The 21,722-nt window shown below is 41.1% G+C and overlaps 1 long non-coding RNA gene across 2 annotated transcripts; it reads right to left on the bottom strand.

The window, feature by feature from the left end:
* Positions 1–18,676: 18,676 nt before the first annotated feature.
* LOC109704471 lies at positions 18,677–20,632 on the bottom strand. Of its 2 annotated transcripts, none has more exons than XR_002214390.1 (3): positions 20,489–20,632; positions 20,299–20,391; positions 18,677–18,733 (listed from the first exon to the last, which is right to left on the bottom strand). It is a non-coding gene; the product is annotated as an uncharacterized LOC109704471 (long non-coding RNA). The 2 variants fall into 2 exon arrangements; XR_002214389.1 differs by lacking the exon at positions 18,677–18,733 and adding an exon at positions 19,945–20,194.
* Between the last annotated feature and the right edge of the window lie 1,090 nt (positions 20,633–21,722).

Here is a 21,722-nt window from a genome sequence, read left to right as displayed (position 1 = left end):
GAACCATAAACCAAGTTCATGAATCATGAACCATGAACCAAGTTCATAAACCTCATCCATGAACCATATCCAAGTTCATGAACCATACACCATGAACCATAAACCATACACCATAAACCATAAACCAAGATCATATAACCAACCTCATGACCCATACACCATGTTCATGAACCATACCTTATGAACCCATGAACCATACACCAAGTTCATAAACCTCATCCATAAACCATATCCAAGTTCATTAACCAAATCCCTTACACCAAACCTCATGAACCATAAACCACTACCCAAGCCCATGGACCAAATCCCATAGACCATATACCCAACCTCATGAACCATATCCAAATCTTATGAACCAATACCCAAATATCATGAACCAATACCCAAATCTCATGCCCAAAGTTCATCATGAACTTTTCCTTTACTCTAGTACATATACCTAGAGTAAAAATCGAATATCGACTACCCCTAAGACATATACTTAGGGCTACGTCAATCGCCTTAGCACATATACTAAGGCAAAACATCTCCAAATCGACAGAGTTCTAAATTATACATTTAGAATTCAATCGAATGATATCAAGTTCATTCGAACTCTAACACATATACTTAGAGTTCATCCGACTAACCCTAACACATATCCTTAGGGTCTAGTCAACCTTTTGCTTTAACACATATACCTAGAGTGGAAGTCAAACCAAGCTCGACTAGTCCTAACCCATGTACTTAGGATCTAGTCAGTCTTTTGCTCTAGCACATCTACCTAGAGTGAAATCGATACCCGATCGAGCTCTAATACATATACTTAGAGCTCAAATCCAACGAAGCCTAACATAATACCTTAGGGCTTAGTCAGATCCTCACTCTAGCACATGTAACTAGAGTGAAAAATATATTAAACTCGGTTAATCCTGATACATATACTCAGGAATTAACCACCCTCTACTTTCGGGTAATTCGACCCACCTCAATACATATATGTGAGGTCGGGTCATATCTCTACCTTGGAATATACAACTAAGGTGAATATAATCGGACTCTAAGATATAAACTCAGAGCCAATTAGACTTTAATACATATACTTAGAGTTTAATATCGACTAGGTCTTAACAGATATACTTAGGACCTAGTCAATCTCAAATCCAACTGAATCCTAATACATATACTTAGGATTCAATAAACCAAGACACGATTCATCTCATCCTCTCTATAAAGGTCTCTTAATCGAAGGTGCCCCAATGCCACGGGGGTAATTAACAATAGATGCTTGCATCTATTGGAAGCCATCGACCTGCAAAACCTGATACCCATATACATATAAATACTCATCTGAATCATGAATACTACCCCACGGCCAAAATCCATCGACCGTGCGAGGTGCGTCATTCGTGGTGGCAAACAAAATGGCACGCTCGGTGGGACATGGCTTCTCTTTCTGTCTTCGAGACCTTAAAAAATAATAATAATAATAATAAGGGGGTTGTGCAAATAATTTCTAACTTCTACCTCTTTGCAACAGGAAATGGCACCAACATCCAAGAACGTGGTCGCTGCATCAACAAACTCAATGATATTGGAGGCGGGTTCGCGAGTCTGCTTGCCCACGTCCATCCTGACATTCGGAACAGCAAGTGCCTCAATCCAATTCGGCACCATTCCTGAAGATGTTCGAGCTGCTGTCATGGCTCAAATTCCTGCTATTCCTGGGGGCATGACCATTCCAGCTGCCCCTTCTCAGGATGAATCCAATGTGGTCATTCTTCGACTGTCATCTCGAGGAAGACGACCTAATGTGGTCATCCCCAATCCTCATCGCCGACCTATAGGCGAATGTCTCACTTACCAATCTGCATCCAAGAGGATGGAGTCTGAGGGAAGACTGATATTCCCAAATGCCAAAGTACAGAAAGCATCGGTATTCGATAGGCTGGCGCTTTCTAATGATACTACAACCACCATTCCTCCAACGAGAGCGTCCTTTAAAAAGAATAACAGCCGCCAACTCCACAGAGGAAAGGTTGCTGGGGGCAAGGACAATAACGTTCAAGAACCCAAAATGATCCAATCGACCGACAGGTCGTTAAACTAAGCAAATATAGCCGACAAAATGAGGCTAACATGCGTAGTGAGGCCATCCTCATTAAACCATATAGTTGAAAGACATATCACTTCTCAATTGGTCCTAAAAAAAAAAAAGAAGAAAAGGTGGGGGATATGTTGTCTAAATTTTTTTAGATAATATGAGCCACCAGCGGACTTGACTGTCCACATCGGACTTCAAGGGTAAAATAGCAAAAAGTCCCCGGCTGTGGTATAACCCCACAGGCAAAATTGGGATCCCCGCTGTGAGAAAACCTTTCGAGACTCACAGGCAAAAGTTAGGGGAAGGTATCTGGTGAAAACCCATTTGGGCACCAAAGTATCCAAAATATATTTTGCCTATGACGGAATGCTAACTCACCTTAGAGTCGGTTATGCGTAGCAATTTCAATTGCTTCTCGAGGCAAAATAAATAAAAAAAATACATATTTCCTGATACAAAAAAAAGAGGTGGAGGACATGTTGTCTAAATTTTTTTTAGATAATATGGGTAAAATATGAGCCACCAGCGGACTTGATTGTTCACATCGGATTTCAAGGGTAAAATTGCAAAAATTCTCCGGCTGTGGTATAACCACAGGCAAAATTGGGATCCCCGCTGTGAGAAAGCCTTTCGAGGCTCACAGGCAATAGTTAGGGGAATGTACCTGGTGAAAACCCATATGGGCGCCAGACTACCCAAATTAAATATATTTTGCCTATGACGGAATGCTAAGTCACCTTAGGGTCGATTAGCGCGACAATTTCGATTGATTCTCGAGGCAAAATAAATCCATATTCACTAACACCAAAATGACCGCTATTCAATCGGTCGCCATGTCGTTAAACTGAGCAGCATATTTTCAATCGACTGCCATGTCGTTAAACTGAGCAGCCCATACCCAAACGACCGCCATGTCGTTAAACTGAGCAGCACATATCCANAGTAATATGATTCATTTTAGATCATATACATTGCATCCATTTCTTACATTTAGGATTCTTTGCATTTCGTTTCATCATTTCTTTCTTACATCACATTTACCTCAAAATACACATTACATTCTATTCTTTACATCATTTACCATCATATACAAAAGATGATCATAGGGTACTTTACTAACAAAGTGTAAACCCAACTCAACTCTGGTGGCCTCTGTCTAAGGCACGATACCTTTACCTCGGTCGCTTGTCGGCTCGCTCGGTCCCGGCTCTGTGGAAATAGTGGGGTGAGAACTACAACAAAGTTCCCAGTGGATTCGGCCTCAATATCACCGACTTTCCCACTAGGACTAACTCAGGCATAATAGAAANTTAAACTGAGCAGCACATATCCAATCGACCGCCATGTCGTTAAACTGAGCATTCCATATTCAATCGACCGCCATGTCGTTAAATTGAGTAACCCATATCCAATCGACCGCCATGTCGTTAAACTGAGCAGCATATATCCAATCGACCGCCATGTCGTTAAACTGAGCAACCCATATCCACTCGATCGACATGTCGTTAAACTGAGCAGCTCATATCTAATCGACCGCCATGTCGTTAAACTGAGCAGCTCATATTTAATCGACCGCCATGTCGTTAAACTGAGCAGCCCATATTCAATCCACCGCCATGTCGTTAAACTGAGCAGCCCATATCCAATCCACCGTCGTGTCATTAAACTGAGCAGCACATATCCAATCGACTGCCATGTCACTAAACTGAGCACTTTTATATCGACCACCATGTCACTGAACTGAGCACATTTACATCGACCATCATGTCGTTAAACTACACAACCTATATCCAATCGACCGCTGGTATGGAAAAGATCTTTAAAAAAAAATATATTAAAAGTGGGAAGAAACAAAGAGACAAAAAGAGGGTACGATCAAAGCAGAGATCTTAAAAAAAAAAAAAAGAAGAAAACAACAGTCAGAGTAGGAACAAAAAAAAGGGGTCAAAACAGGGACCGAGAAAAAAAAAAGATGGATCTGAACAAAACAAAAAAAAAGAAGAAGAAAGATCAAGCCANTTCTCTTTTACTTTTGCTAACTCTAGCAATTATATTCTTTACATTCTTTACTTTTGGCTACCTTTAGCACTTCGTGTTCTTTACTCCCCACATTACTTTAACTTTAGACATTGTCATTTTCCTCATTCTTTACGTCACGATAGTTCTTTGCATCACACTAACTCTAGTGTCTCTTTACTTTACATTTTCAAATGCCACTCGATTTATGTCATAGTATCACTCTGTTCTTTTGCTCACTTTGGGTGCTCACTTTTCTCTCATGCATACACATAGGGATTTCGACATTTACATAGTTCTCATTCATCATATTATGCAAGTTGTACTCACAATCATGCAACATTAACTTTTCATCATTACTTTACCCTAGTATGCATGCAACAATATATATATACATGCTCAATTGAATGACACATTAGGCATAGAGAGAAGTTCAACGAGTTTGAGAAGCACCACCTACCTCGTAGGGTTTCAAAGGTGCTCCGACGATTTTCTTGGGATTTTTAGACACCCGGTTCGCTACCTGCGGCAAAACGAAGCCCTATTAGGCCATTTTGCTCATATCTTTACATCGGCTTTTCGTAACGCTAATCCGAGCGCACCAACACGTCGGAAGTACCCCCAATTAGGTTTCTAGAGAGTCAATTGCACTTAGAAATTCCTATGTGCAAAAGCCCCAATTTGGGTGCCCTAGCTCCAATGTATATCAAAACCTAGGGTTTGATCTCAAAGAGAAGCAAAAGTAGCTTCATTATACTCTAAATAGTCCATTAGAACCATTCTTGGGCTTTCCAAAACCCTAGATTGGATTTCACCATGAGAGGTGGTCCAAGCTCACCTCTATAGCAAACCAAGGTTTTGATCTCTAAAGAAGCAAAGAGAAAGCTTCAAAAACTCTAAACAATCCATTAAAACCATTTCTAGGTTCATTCAAACTCATTTCTAGGGTTTTACTACATTAGGGTTCAAAGCTTACATTGTAAGCTCTCCTTTCTTGCACTAGAGAGGAAGAAGATGAAGCTCCTTTGCTCCTTGATCTTCTTCTTCACCTTCTTTTCCTTCTTCTCCTTCTTTTCTTCCTTTCTTCTTCTTCTCCTTTGTCTTCTACAGAGAGAGAGAGAGAGAAGAGAGTGTGTGTGAGGGGGAGAATGAGAGAAAAGGCTCTCTCAGCCCTCCACTTAACCCATGGGTTGCAAAAATGCAAATAAACCCTTCAGCTTTCACTATTTCACACAGCCTGGACTGGGCAGTTTTCGCAGGCAGAGACCGGTCTCCCCGAGCAGGGACCGGTCCCCGAAGGTCCACCCTGCGCAGCCAGAGCTGCCGCGCGCAATGCATCCGGTCCCTCCTTGGGGGACCGGTCTCTCGGGGACCGGTCTCTCAGGCAGGGACCGGTTCCCGAGAGCTAACTTCTCAGGACTTAGCCGATTTTTCGGCTGTCATACTTCTCACGCGCACGGGGACCGGTCGCTCCCACCAGGGACCGGTCCCCGAGAGCTCAAAAGCTGCAGTTTGCAGATTTTTGATTCCCTAGCTCTCGAAAACCTCCCATAACACGTTTTTGATCATTTTAACACCTTCGGACTTTCCGAAATGTACCATCCTCGCACTTTGATCAATTTGACTAAAGTTCGATATTTATTTTCCGAATTTTCGGTATATCACATTCTCCACCTCTTAAAATAATTTCGTCCGCGAAATTACGCATATCTTAACTAATTGACTCGAATAAATGCGGGTACTCTCGCCGCATAGTTTCTTCGTGCTCCCAAGTGGCTTCTCGCGCAGCATGTTTGCTCCATTGGACTTTTACATACGGAATCTTGCGACTTCGCAACTTCTTCACTTCTCTATCGAGGATGCACACCGGGTACTCCTCGTAGGACATGTCCTCACGTAGCTCCACGGGCTCTGTCACGCCCCCGCCCCGAGCCCGCTACCAATTTGGTCCGGTTCGGGCGCGGCGAACGGACACCGAACGGACAGAGTCTCCCCTGTCTGCCCAAGGCTCAAGCGACGAGATCATGTACACAAGTTCCCAGGAAATACACTCGTTTACATACATGATCATACAATGATAGCGAGAGCACAAACAGTGCAAAACAAACAAGAGCAAGCATCACGAGTAACCAACATACAAGTGAATAAAAGAGAGGTACTAATCTATTACATCCATTCAACTTAATACATTTGATTACATTTAACTTCCAAAATATTAAACATTAAGTTTACATCATCCAAAACACCTCACACCCTATACATCATCTACTCTCAAAATAGAAATAGGGTACTACTAATGCATAGGAGTAAGAAAGCTACTACTACAACCTCTAGGGCGCTAAGCCCTTGCCACGATCCTCGACCGGTGCGCTAGTACTCGGACCTGTACCCCAAAACCACACGGGGTGAGAACTACGAATAGTTCCCAGTGGGTTCGGCCGCCGACTCCGCCGATCTCCCCGCTAGGTCTAAGCAGGCATAGAGAGATAATGCAAATAGATAGATAGTTGTGCTGAATTGAAAGCATTTATAATAAACAGTTAGGAGTATAAAATGAACATCTAACTATGCCTCAATCTGCAATAATGCATGCATAACTTTAATCATAGTAAATAACTACAATTCTACTACATGATGCTTCAACAATAATGAAATGCCATACTTACTTAATCACACAGGTGAGGATCCGCTCACTCACCCAACTCACAATCTAACATACCGGGGAGGATCCGCTCACTCGCCCGACTCGCTATCTAAACACTTCGGGGAGGATCCGCTCACTCGCCCGACTCACAATCTAACACTTCGGGGAGGATCCGCTCACTAGCCCGACTGACACAAATACCACAACCCAATCTGAATCTCACAGGTGAGGATCAGCTCACTCACCTGACTCACATGGGGAGGATCAGCTCACTCGCCCAAGACTGTCTGCGGGGCCCAAAAAGGCTAACCCCTCGGGACCCAAAAAGGTTATCCCTATCGTGTGACAACTCCGGAGTACACTGCTTGTGTGGAGCGACCACTCCAAGCTTCGAACAGACATATGAGTATGATCATATCCCCCATCATTGAGGATACCCTACACTCTAGACAACCACACTTGGGAACTAGTTCNATCAAGCCACAAAAAAAAAAAAAAAAAAAAAAAAAATCAGAAAGAATGAAAAAAAGAGCACCTTTTCGTCGCGTGAAACTCTTACGTCGAAAAGGTGGGGGGCAATTTATTTGAAGTAAAAAAAAAAAATTGGGGTAAAGTAGTCCTAATCAAAACTGATTAAATTCGGACTCATACCATTAAATTTTTTGGCCAATAATTATAGTTTAAATATATAATAGGTCCATTCATAAATGTTCGTTGGTGGGCCTCATTAAAGCCCATGCAAACAAATAAAAAAAAAGGGCCTTATTTCAGCCCATTAAATATTATCATTTGGGCCCAATAAATTAAAATGGGTCTGATCAATGACGGCCCACATCCACACCCTATAAAATATATGTTCGAAATTCGATTTCAAATCATAACTCATTCAAAATTCGATTTCGAATTTTGAATTTCGAATTCGCAACCAATTCCCAAAACATCCTCCAACAACCTATTCAAAATTCGATTTCGAATTTCGAATTCCCAACCAATTCCCAAAACATCATCCAACAACCAATTCAAAATTCGATTTCGAATTTCGAATTTCCTAACCAATTCCCAAAATATCCTCCAACGATCCATTCAAAATTCGATTTCGAATTTCCAACCAATCCCCAACCAATTCTCAAAATATCATCCAACAACCCATTCAAAATTCGAATTTTGAATTTCGAATTTCCAACCTATTCCCAAAATATCCTCTAACAACCCATTCAAAATTCGATTTCGAATTTCGAATTCCGAACCAATTCCCAACATATCCTCCAACCATTCAACAACCCATTCAAAATTCGAATTTTGAATTTCAAATTTCCAACCAATTCCCAACCAATCCCAAATATCTTTCAACCAACTACAACAACCTATTCAAAATTCGAATTTGAATTTCGAATCCCTCAAAATATCTCTCACCACTCCTCCCATTATAAATATGAGAACCGAAATCAAACTCCGGAGAATTTTTTTTACGGAGACGATACGATAGACAAAGAACAAAAAAAAAAAAGATAGATTGCTACACTCGTTCCGACATACAAAAAAAAAAGAAAAAGGAGATATCGCCGAGCCGCGGAAAGGAGGAGGACCGTCGAGCCGCGAAAAGGAGGAGAAATCGCCGAGCCACGGAAATGAGGAGAAATCGCCGAGCAGCAAAAAGGAGGAGAGATCGTTGAGCCGCGGAAAGGTGGAGGAATCGTCGAGCTGATTCATCCAATCCGTCATGATCAATAGATTAAAAAAAAAAAAAAGAAGAAAAATGAAGAAGAAAAAAAAAAAGAAAACATAAAAAGAAAAAAAAAAGAAAAAAAAAAGATCTCTCTTCTTCTCCCCTTTTTTCTTTTTTTTTTTTTTGGTCCTGCAATTGTAGCCATCCATACCATCTAGATGGCTTCAATGGGAGAGTGTAGGGGAATCTTTGATTCCCCGTTTCTTCGGACCTCTCAATACCCCATTCGTAGTTGTTGATGATGGAATGGGTGATCTATATTGTCGCGACCACCCGAACATCGCCGGTTTGATACTTTCGAAAGAAGAGGGGAGAGAAATCTTTGATTCCCTGTTTCTTCGGACCCTTCAATATTTCTTCGAAAATGTCAAATCAAATCCGACAGCCGAACATATCCGTGCCACCGTCAACAACTTCGCCGACGACATCTACAGCATCGCCGGTTTGATACTTTCGAAAGAAGAAGGGAGGGGAATCTTTGATTCCCCATTTCTTCGGACCCTTCAATATTTCTTTGAAAATGTCAAATCAAATCCGACGGCCGAACAGATCCGTGCCACCGTCAACAACTTCGCCGACGACATCTACAGCATCGCCGGGGAAGTATCGCCAGAAGCGGGAAGGGGAATCTTTGATTCTCTGTTTCTTCAGACCCCAAATCAAAATTAAAACGGGAATTTCTTCGGACCCCAAATTGGAATCAAAACGGAGATTTCTTCGGACCCCAAATCAGAATCAAAAGGGGATTTCTTCGGACCCCAAATCAAAATTGAAAAATCAAATCCAATTGGAGAATCAAACGGGGATTTCTTCGGACCCCAAATCAAATCCAATTGGAGAATCAAACGGGGATTTCTTTGGACCCCAAATCAAATTTGAAAATCAAATCTAAATCAAAATCAAAAGGGAAAATCAAAACGGGGATTTCTTCGGACCCCAAATCCAAATCGAGGTCAAAAGAGGATTTCTTCGAACCCCAAATCAAACCAAAATCAAAAGGGGATTTCTTTGGATCCGAACCAAATTGCAAAAATCAAAAGTGGATTGCCTCGAACCCGAAATAAAATCCGAACCCAAACCAAACCAAAACCAAATACAGTCCACAAATAAACCCAAACCCCAAATCAAATCCAAACCCAAACCCAAATCAAGTCCACATCCAAACCTTATCCAAACCAAGTCCACATAAAGAACCCAAACCCATTCCACAAATAGAATCCAAACCCAACCAAAACCAAGTCTATAAATAAAACCAAAATCCAAACTGAAACCCGAACCCAAAACTAAAACCCAAACCCAACTCAAATCAAGTCCACAATCCAAATCCAAACCCAAAATCCAAATCCAACTTCCAACTTAGGCTCATGAACCTAAACCATATCTAAGTTCGTGAACCAAATCCCAAATCCTATACCCAAGTTCATGAATAAAGTCTCATGAACCAAAACTCATAAACCAAGTTCATGAACCACGAACCATATCCATGAACCTCACCCAAGTTCGTGAACCAAACACCACGGATCATAACCCAAGTTCATGAATCAAGGCCCATGAACCAAAATAAACCAAGTTCACGAACCATATCCAATATACCCAACTTCATAAACCATAAATCAAGTTCATGAATCATGAATCAAGTCCATAAACCAAGATTCATGAGCCAAGTTTATAAACCTCACCCGTGAACCATATCCAAATTCATGAACCATATCCAATATACCCAACTTCATAAACCATAAACCAAGTTCATGAATCATGAATCAAGTCCATAAATCAAGATTCATACACCAAACCTCATACACCATATCCAAGCTCATGAACCCGATCCACATACTCAACCTCATGAGTCATGAACCAAATCTCATGGACCATACAACCATACACCAAGTTCATGAACCATAAACCATACACCAAGTTCATGACTCAAATCTCATGAACCATATCCAAGTTCATGAACCATATCCAAGTTCATGAACCAAATCCCATACACCAAACCTCATAAACTAAACTCATAAACCATACACCAAGTTCATGACTCAAATCTCATGAACCATGTACTAAGTTCATGAACCATAACCAAACCTCATGAACCATACACCAAGTTCATAAATCATAAACCAAACCTCATGAACCATACACCAAGTTCATGAATCATAAACCAAACCCGATGAACCATACACCAAGTTAATGAGTCATAAACCAAACCCCATAAACCATACACCAAATTCATGAACCATGAACCAAATCCATAAACCAAGTCCATAAATCTCATGAACCATAAACCAAGTTCATGAATCATGAACCATGAACCAAGTTCATAAACCTCATCCATGAACCATATCCAAGTTCATGAACCATACACCATGAACCATAAACCATACACCATAAACCATAAACCAAGATCATATAACCAACCTCATGACCCATACACCATGTTCATGAACCATACCTTATGAACCCATGAACCATACACCAAGTTCATAAACCTCATCCATAAACCATATCCAAGTTCATTAACCAAATCCCTTACACCAAACCTCATGAACCATAAACCACTACCCAAGCCCATGGACCAAATCCCATAGACCATATACCCAACCTCATGAACCATATCCAAATCTTATGAACCAATACCCAAATATCATGAACCAATACCCAAATCTCATGCCCAAAGTTCATCATGAACTTTTTCTTTACTCTAGTACATATACCTAGAGTAAAAATTAAATATCGACTACCCCTAAGACATATACTTAGGGCTAAATCAATCGCCTTAGCACATATACTAAGGCAAAACATCTCCAAATCGACAGAGTTCTAAATTATACACTTAGAATTCAATCAAATGATATCAAGTTCATTCGAACTCTAACACATATACTTAGAGTTCATCCGACTAACCCTAACACATATCCTTAGGGTCTAGTCAACCTTTTGCTCTAGCACATATACCTAGAGTGGAAGTCAAACCAAGCTCGACTAGTCCTAACCCATATATTTAGGATCTAGTCAGTCTTTTGCTCTAGCACATCTACCTAGAGTGAAATCGATACCCGATCGAGCTCTATATACTTAGAGCTCAAATCCGACGAAGCCTAACATAATACCTTAGGGCTTAGTCAGATCCTCACTCTAGCACATGTAACTAGAGTGAAAAATATATTAAACTCAGTTAATCCTGATACATATACTCAGTAATTAACCACCCTCTACTTTCGGGTAATTCGACCCACCTCAATACATATACGTGAGGTCGGGTCACATCTCTACCTTGGAATATAAAACCAAGGTGAATATAATCAGACTCTAAAATATAAACTTAGAGCCAATTAGACTCTAATACATATACTTAGAGTTTAATATCGATTAGGTCTTAACAGATATACTTAGGACCTAGTCAATCTCAAATCCAACTGAATCCTAATACATATACTTATGATTCAATAAACCAATACACGATTCATCTCATCCTCTCTATAAAGGTCTCTTAATCGAAGGTGCCCCAATGCCACGGGGGTAATTAACAATAGATGATTGCATCTATTGGAAGCCATGGACCCGTAAAACCTGATACCCATATACATATAAATACTCATCTGAATCATGAATACTACCCCACGGCCCAAAATCCATTGACCGTGCGAGGTGCGTCATTCATGGTGGCAGACAATACACACACACACACACACACACACACACACACACATATATATATATATATATATATATAGAGTCCGGCTACTATGCTATTGATAGCACGAAGCACTCGGTGCTACCAAGTTTTCCGCCGTTAGATCTACCCTNAGAGCCTTCGGCACCGGCGGAGGCACGGGATCGCGGCAAGGGTGTCGCGTAGCTAGCTCGGGCGAGTTTCTTTTTACGCTAGGTGGTTTACTCCTCCATTTTATATTTTGAGAGAGTGTGAGGTTTTGTACCCTGCATAGAGAGACCATCTTGTACTCCTTTTAGCACTTGTTATGGGATCCCCATTGTACTTACTTTATGTTTTATTTAGTGAATTTACAGTTTTAACTTTATCCCTTGTTATAGCATTTAGACTTTTATTATGCTCTGATACTACTAGATGTCTTGTATTATTGCTTTTATTATTGTTGTTTTTAGACGCCTTATATGTTGTAGACATATGGCGGGTCTGGGCACGCGCCGGGCGGGCTTCCGCTAGGTCCCGGGGCGTGACAGATATGACGATGCAAGATATTTTATCGAATCCGAAAATGGTGTAAGAGAAAATGTAGAAAATAAAAGAAAATCACCATTGAAAGTACCTAGTAAAGCTACTATTCCCCATTTTGGAAGTGAATCAGAGTCCGATGATGATGAAGAATTATTGCAGTTAATTCAACAGTTTCAAGCAAAAGAGAAACCTTGGGGCGAAGATTCATGTGATGAAGAGGAGGCTGATGCAATCTGTAATGATATAAGTGAAGTAAAGGTGATCAAAAGAACTCTCGAGTTGAGTGAAAATCCTTTAAGCATAATTCGTGCCCCCGAAAAACACTACAAGGCTCTACCTGCGAGAGTAATGATGAACGTGACTAATTTGGACACATTTTTCGTGCCTCCAAAAGTTGAAGTTGTCAATGGAAAGAAAGAAGTAATGGAGGGAATTCTTTTCTACAAATCAGAATATGAAAAGCATGTAGATCTCATTGAACTTGAGAACTCAGATGATGAAACATTTGAAGACATAACAATACCAAGGTATTTTTCTAACAAACTGAAGAGCGTAATTCATAGATCAGGTTGCCCTACGAGAAGATCAAGATCCGATCGTAAGCGGTGTCAAAAGATGTGGGATATTCCTCAAAATAGAATCGTCTTTCCAAATGGGCGCACAAGCCATACTAGAGGATTGGGGTTCAACAAAAATTCTTCGCGACATACTTATACATGCAATATGGTTACCATAAATATGGAATCAAGTGAGGAATGCAAGCCTCTTGATTTCGAACAACTGGAGGACGGAGGGCAAGCAACTATAGATGCATTGTTGGAAGTAAACTTGGGGACCGAGGAGGAACCGCGACCTACCTACATAAGTGCTCTACTACCAAAAGAAGAGCAAAGCAATTTGAAAGCACTACTGCTAGAATTTGTCGACTGCTTTGCTTGGACTTATAAAGAAATGCCTGGTCTCGACCCTGAAGTGGCTGTCCATAAAGTCACCATTAGTCCTGACATACGCCCAGTCAAGCAAGCCCCGAGAAGAATGCGAGTGGATTTAGAAGAGCAAATCATCGCTGAAACGAAAAAGCTTATTGAAGAAGGTTTTATTATAGAAGAAAAGTATGCCGATTGGATCGCTAATATAGTCCCCGTGAAGAAGAAAAATGGACAAATTCGTATTTGCGTAGACTTCAGGGACTTAAACAAAGCTTGCCCAAAGGATGACTTTCCGTTACCTATCATCGAGTTGATGATCGATAACGCGTCTAGCTGTGAAATATTCTCATTCATGGATGGGTCATCAGGATACAACCAAATAAAGATGGCATCTGAGGATGAGAAGCATACCGCATTTAGAACCCCAATCGGTATATACTGTTACAAAGTCATGCCATTTGGTTTAAAAAGCGCTGGAGCAACATATCAAAGAGCCATGACTAAAATATTTGACGACCTGCTTCACAAAGTCGTCGAGTGCTATGTTGATGATCTGGTTGTTAAGACCAAAAAGAAAGAAAACAAATTTCAAGACTTGAGAATAGTCCTCACTAGATTGAGAGAGTACCGCTTAAAAATGAACCCTCTTAAGTGCGCATTCGGGGTCTATTCAGGAAAATTCCTAGGGTTCATTGTTAGACACCAGGGGATAGAAATCGATCCATCGAAAATTAAAGCAATCACGGAGATGCCCCCACCAAAAAATCTAAAGCAGTTGCGCTCTTTTCAGGGGAGATTGGCATATATTAGAAGGTTCATATCAAACCTATCTGGTAGGATTAAACCATTCTCAAAGCTGACAAAAAAGGATGCATCTTTCATATGGGATAATGATTGTCAGATCGCATTCGATGATATCAAGAAATATTTGTTGACTCCTCCTGTGCTCGCAGCTCCTGTACATGGAAGACCTTTAATTTTATATACGGCAGCACTTGAAGGCTCACTAGGCGCCCTGCTAGCTCAAAATAATGAAGAAGGAAAAGAAAATGCCCTGTATTATCTCAGTAGAATGCTGGTGGGGGCAGAAAACTCATATTCGCCGGTCGAAAAACATTGCCTAGCACTTATTTTTGCAGTAAAAAAACTAAGACATTATATGCTCGAACATAAGATTCACTTAATCTCGAGGGTCGACCCACTCAAATTCTTAATGACAAGGCCAGTCTTGACAGGAAGATTAGCAAAGTGGACTATCATTCTGCTTGAGTTTGATATCACCTATGTGCCGCAAAAAGCCGTTAAAGGTCAAGCGCTCGCCGATTTCCTTGCAGCACACCCAGTGTCGGAGAATTCCCCATTGGCTTGTGACCTGCCAGATGAAGAAGTTCTGCTCACTGAAGATGACCAGCCCTATTAGAAGATGCATTTTGATGGCGCATCCTCAATTCGTCCGGCCCTCAGACCAAACATTTCGCAGATTAAAGCAGGAATAGGACTCGTTTTTATAACGCCAGAAGGGGGCATTTTACGATATTCATTAGCTCTTTCAGAGCCTCGCACAAATAACGAGGCTGAATATGAGGCTCTGATTGCTGGCTTAGAAATAGCAGATCTAATGAATATACAGAATTTACACATATATGGAGACTTCCAATTAATCATAAATCAAGTCGGAGGGAAATTCAAAGTACATAAACCTGAACTAATCAAGTATCAAAAAAGGGTAAAACAACTCATGGAGATAATCCCGTACATTACACTAAAAAGAATCTCGAGGGCCGCAAACGGAAAAACTGATGCTCTAGCAAGACTGGCTAAGGAACTCGCTGAACCGAATTTGGATGAAATTCAGGTGATCATCAGGAATAAGAGGATACTTGCTCCCACCGATTTAAGCCTCAACGAAGAACTCAAAAAGGCCCAAATTATGGAAATAGAAGATCAAGGCGATTGGAGAGAGCCTTTTATCAACTACTTTAAATACAACGAATTGCCTTATGAGCTATCAAAACAAGTCCAGCTTAAGAAGAGAGCAATGAGATATGTGTTTGTAAACGACACGCTATATAGGAAGTCCTATGATCAGCTATGGCTCAGATGTATATCACCTGAAGAAACCAAGCAAGCTATGCATGAAGTACATTCAGGCGTGTGCGGTGCTCATCAATCTGGCCCGAAGATGCGTTTGAAGATTAAACATTTGGGTTATTATTGGCCTACAATGATTCAGGATTGTATGGAATATGCCAAAAAATGCCATCAATGCCAAATACATGGTGATTTTATCCACCAACATCCGAACCCTTTACACCCCACTATCGCATCTTGGCTATTCGATATGCGGGGAACTGATGTGATAGGGCCGATCAACCCCCCGTCCTCTCGAGGACAAATTCATTCTCGCTGCCACTGACTATTTTTCAAGGTGGGCCAAAGCTATTCCACTAAAAGAAGTAAGGGCAAATAACGTGTTAAGGTTTTTTAAAGAAAATATTTTGAATCGCTTCGGAGTCCCGCGTCGGATTATATCCGATAATGGTCCGGCTTTCAGGAGCTTCAAAATTAGCAGGTTCGCTATCCATCATAAGATTGACTGGCGATATTCATCAATATATAATGCCAGGGCAAATGGACTTGCTGAAGCCTTTAACAAGACCCTTATAAAGCTCCTGAAGAAAATCGTTGGCAAGAATAAAAAAGAATGGCATGATAAAATTTCAGAATCACTTTGGGCTTACCGAACTACATATAGAACCCCTACCCAATCAACGCCATATTCTCTGGTATTTGGGACGGAAGCAGTGCTCCCCCTAGAGGTGGAAATACCATCACTCAGAATCGTAGTGCAACATGAATTAACAAATGAAGAAAATACATTATTAAGACTCGATGAGTTAGATGGCTTGGATGAAGTCAGACTCTCTGCTCAACAAAATTTAGAACTCTACCAAGCTCGAATGGTGAGAGCTTATAATAGTCTCACCCGCTTTCGTACCTTTGAGGTAGGCGAGCTGGTATTGGTCCTCCGACGACCCATCATAATTAATAGACATGCGGGAGGAAAATTCGATTCAAATTGGGAAGGGCTTTATGCAATCGAGAAAGTGTATGAAAGGAGCATACCAACTAATTGATGCAAAAGGAGAAAGGCCAATGCACCAATCAATGGGCGTTTCTAAAGAAATATTATGCTAAAATTTTTTTTAAAAAAGCTCCGACCTGTGGTATAACCCCCAGGCAAATGGGTGATCCCGCTATGGAGAAAACCTTTTCGAGGCTACAGGCAAAAGTTAGGGGAAGATACTGTGTGCAAACCCATTCGGGCGTAGAATACCCAAAATATAATTTTGCTTTATGAGGAATGCTAACTACTTAGGGTCCGGTATGCGCAGCAATTTCGAGTGCTTCTCGAGGCAAAATAAATAAAAATAATCATGTTCCCTATTACCCAAAATATATTTTGCCTATGACGGGAATGCTAACTCACCTTAGGATCGGTTAATGCGCAGCAATTTCGATTGCTTCTCGAGGCAAAAGTAAATAAAAATAATCGATGTTCCTATTTTGCCTATGACGGAATGCTAACTCACCTTAGGGCCGGTTGATGCGCAGAATTGTCGATGCTTCTCGAGGCACAAATAAATAAAAATAATCCATGTTTCCTATTTTGTTATGACGGAATGCTAATCACTTAGGGTCGGTTATGCGCAGCAATTTCGATTGTTCCTCGAGGCAAAATAAATAAAGACAATCCATTATTCCTATTACCCAAATAAAAATAAAAGTGAAAAAAAAATCCCTCTATTCTTATAAAAAAAAAAAAGAAAAAGAAAAAAAAGGGTAAAGTAATCCTAATCAAAACTGNAAAGAATGTAATTACATGTCAAATATTCTTACGATAATTCTCAAAGTTGGTGATAAGATCCCGAAGAGTTGCTAGCTCCGTTGTTGCAACGTGGCCTTCTTTAGCCTCTATAAGCTCCCGTTCAGCCTCAGCCGATTTTCCTTCTATTTTTTCTTTCGTCGAATCTAATTCCTGTAGACAATTTTTGGCCATGTTCATCCGATTTGACAATTCAGCATTTGCAGCTCTTTTATCAGCAAGGATCTTCTCTAATTGGGCCATCTCAGCCTCTTGACGAGCAAATTCAGAAGAATATTGCTCCAAGCTCTGGTGAAGGGAATTTTGAGAAGAAAGACATATTTCGAGTTCCTTTTCTAGCATATCTAAATTCTCTTCAGCTGTTACCAATCGAGTAGAGGAGGTAAAAATTGGAAGGGACATTACTTTCTCAATCGCTGCCGCTCCATCAAAAAGTCGTTGTAAACGCGCTTCCAGATTTGAAATGTTAATGCCAAAAGATGAAAGGCTACGGCAATGGTTCCGAACTCTCTCTTGAATAGTCTTATAATCTCGATAACTCGAAGTTTTATCATATCAATGACCTGACTGATCAAAGTTGAGCCTACGTACGTGGTAATAGTTGGATCAAGATTCAAAGCAATCCTTTCTGAAGTTTCTTCGACCAAAGACGTATTCTCTTCAATAGCATCCACCTCCTCTTGAACTATAGCTTTTTCAACGTTTTTCTCTTGATCAACATCTCCCTCCTAACAAAAAAAAAAAAAAAAAAAAAATCATTTATCACTTACAAAAAAGAAGAAGAAGAAGAAGAAGAAGAAGAAGAAGAAGAAGAAGAAGATAATAATAAAAAGGGGTGATATATTATAAATACTGTCACGCCCCGGGACCGGCGGAGGCCCTCCCGGTAGCGAGCCCAGACCCGCCATATGTCAACACATATAAGGCGTCTACAATAAAGCGGAAGTAAAAGCAAGTAATAAAACAAGTAGAAGAAGTGAAATAACAGTAACTAATGATATCAGAGCAAATATAGTTCTAACATCTACACCCAAGTAAGGAGATAGGGATAGACAATAAAGGAAATCATAAGTAGTACAATATCAGTCTCTAGTACAAAAATGGTGGTCTCTATACATGTACGGGTACAACTCTCAACCTCTCACAAAAGATAACACGAGAGGTAGACCACCTATCGAACGATCCCTCGGTAAGCACGCTAGCCCGAGGCGATACCCTTTCCGCGATCCCTGGCCTCTCCCTGAGTGGAAGGCTCTGAAAAACATCGAGAAAAAGAGGGCGTGAGAACTATAATTTATAGTTCCCAGTGGGCAATTACTGACCTCAGCTCTTGCTCCACTAGGCCCCAAAAACAAGGGTAAGTAACGATAATAATAAAAGCAATAAGGAGCATATACATAAACTGCTGAAAGAAAGCATAAATGAAATGCTAGTCTACTGTGTCTCAAATAAGCATGATGTCAACCAAAATGTACATCTATTCTATCATTACAATTAAGTCCAATCACACTAGTTTAATGTTGTTAACCTTTGTCAATACATGATGTAGAAGTTCTAATATGGCAACCAAGTATACTACATGTCTCACACTATGCTAAAAGCATGTAAATGTAACCCAACTACTAAGTCTATCTAGTAGTGATCATTCATCCTCAACCCCGTGTCGATTTCCATTTCCAATTAGGGACCTACCCAAGGTAGTCCAGCTTGTGCCGCCTAAGTGCCTGTGGTAGCCCGACATTCCTACTCTTGGAATGTGTCTGTCCCACTCGACCCCGTAGGCTTCTCAATACCGCACGAGCGAACATAAGTCGCGTAGGCTAACTCCGGAGTGCCGGCTTGTAGGGAGCGACCCTCACAAGCATGTGCGAATGAGCACAAATGGCAAGCAAGCATAGTCCAAGTCTCAAATATCCAATCCTCATGTCTCTAACATGGTATCATAACTAGCATCCCGAAGATCTAGTCTAAGTCACAATGTGAAGTTTCAACATTTGCTACGCCTAGTGCCCCTTGATGACACTTAGGCAATTTGATGTTCAACATGTTTTCCAAATCCCTCAATGGCCCTATCCACTAGGTTCTCACAAGTCCTGAGCTCAATGCCGCTTGATGACATTAGCTCTCCAATTCACATGATATCAAGTTCGATGCCTACAATTGTAGCAATTGTCATCTTTCATGTCCCAATTAAACTTATGTTTAAACGCATGAATCGTAGCTCATTTACTCTCTAGAACCATGAAATCAAACCTCATATAGAATGCTAAATGCAACCAAAGATCTCCCAAGCAACTCTCTACTACATAGAGGTCCAAAAATTCATCATATATAACTTATGCACTTTAAGCATTCTAAAAATCATAATAAATACATTTAATATGAAAATGCATGAATTATTAGTAAACAAAGCACTTATCACCAAATATGAGATTTTCTCATATTATAGGCTAGGTCAAACCCACCGACGACAACGAAGCTTTTCGTTTGCTCCAACGGAGGTTTCTACAAGCTTTCTAGCACCCTAGGAACATCAAAAAGAGTGTCATCCAAACGAAACGGAGAGCGAAAAGCTCAAACATTAAGCATCTAGCAAAAATGGGCAAAACTCACCTCAAGAGAAGAAATCTCTTCCTATGCTCCAAAAGAGAGCTAGAACCCTTCCAATCTAACCTAGAGGAAGGTTCTAATCCAACCAATTGAGCTTCAAAAGCCCTAAAACGAAAATGCCCAAATAAACCCTAAAATCCCATTTCTAGGGTTTGATCTACTACAAAGCATCAAAACCAAAATCTAGAGGAAGAGAATAAGCCACCAACCTCTTAGAAGCCTCCAACAAGGTTCAAAACCCTCAAGGTCCAAGAATCTCTCCTCCAACAAGCTCCAAACCCAAGCTCCAATGGTGGAATAGCCTCCAAAACCCAAAAAGGAGCAAAAAGAGGGATTTAATCTCTAAAAACCCAAGCAAAATCAAAGAAATGGAGAGGGAGGGTGTGAAGGCTCCCTTACCTCTTCTCCCTGCAGGTGCCAAGCTCAGGGGAGCCCTAGGGGCGTGGGTGATACAAATAGAGGTGCCACAAACGCGAAAAACCCCCTGCAGTTCAAACAGCTCAAAATCTGCACTGCGTACCGGTACACGGGCCCGCGTACCGGTACACCTTCTGCGAAAACGCCCAGCCCGAGCCTCGGGTTGGCTGAGAAGCGGCCAAAGTCGATGGCTGTACCGGTACAGCCATCACTCCCGTACCGGTACACAGCCCTCTGAAGGCAACCCGAGAGCTAACCAAAAATCCGATTTTTCGGGTTTTCGTGCTCGGCTTTAAACCTCACTTCTCGGGATGCGAGCCATAGGTCGGAACACTGTCAACGACCCACCAGAAAATCTGAAATTGCTCAGCACACAGCTCGAACACTCGAATCTCGCAATTTGCAAAGGTCCAGTGTGTTACAAATACCTTGGAAGAAGGAGAGATACGAGTAGGAGGTGATGGAGAAGGCTCATAATCAACCTCGTCATCATAATGAGAAGGAAGGATTTGCTCAACCTCTATAGGAGCTGGCGAAGGAAGCTCCTCAACGGTATCTCTCGGAATTGGCAAAGTGAACCCCTCGAGAGTAGGCAAAGGAAGCTCCTCAACAATACCTTTCGGAGTTGGTGAAGGAAGCTCCTCGGGAGTAGGCGAGGGAAGTTTCTTGGGATCTAGTAAAGAAAGCTCTTCATCAGTATGGCTCACCCCTACAACGATAATAATATATGTGAAAAAAAAAGAAAGAAAAAAAAGAAAAAAAAAAAAGAGATGAGAACCTTGAGGGGAAGTAGGCAAACTCTCTAAAATGACCGCTAAAGTCAGCTCATCAGTGTTCTATTTTTTCGAACCGCTAGATGCAACTTCTGAGAATCTTTTCCTTTTCAAACTCGGGCAATTATCAACCCCAACAGGTTCGGGCGTGACTCTAGCAGTTTCTATCGCGGCAGGCGCGGGTGAAGGACGTCTTTCTGAATCCTCCCTAATGAGATGACGCTCCACATAATCATAAGGGGCCGGAAATACCTCTATTCTTTTTGAAGAATCACGAAGTTCGAACGATAATGGCGATGGAACCGGACCCTCCGACAAATCTTCATTATTTTTCTTTGGACAAGACTCACGTTCAACAAGAAAATTGCCATGCTGGAAATAAGAATATAAACTATTTGTCCACCACCTTGCATAATGAGATGAAGGTTTCCCGCGACGACTAT

This window comes from Ananas comosus, unplaced genomic scaffold (assembly GCF_001540865.1).
Source record: "Ananas comosus cultivar F153 unplaced genomic scaffold, ASM154086v1, whole genome shotgun sequence".
NCBI lineage: Eukaryota > Viridiplantae > Streptophyta > Magnoliopsida > Poales > Bromeliaceae > Ananas > Ananas comosus.
This window is presented reverse-complemented; position numbering and strand designations above follow the sequence as displayed.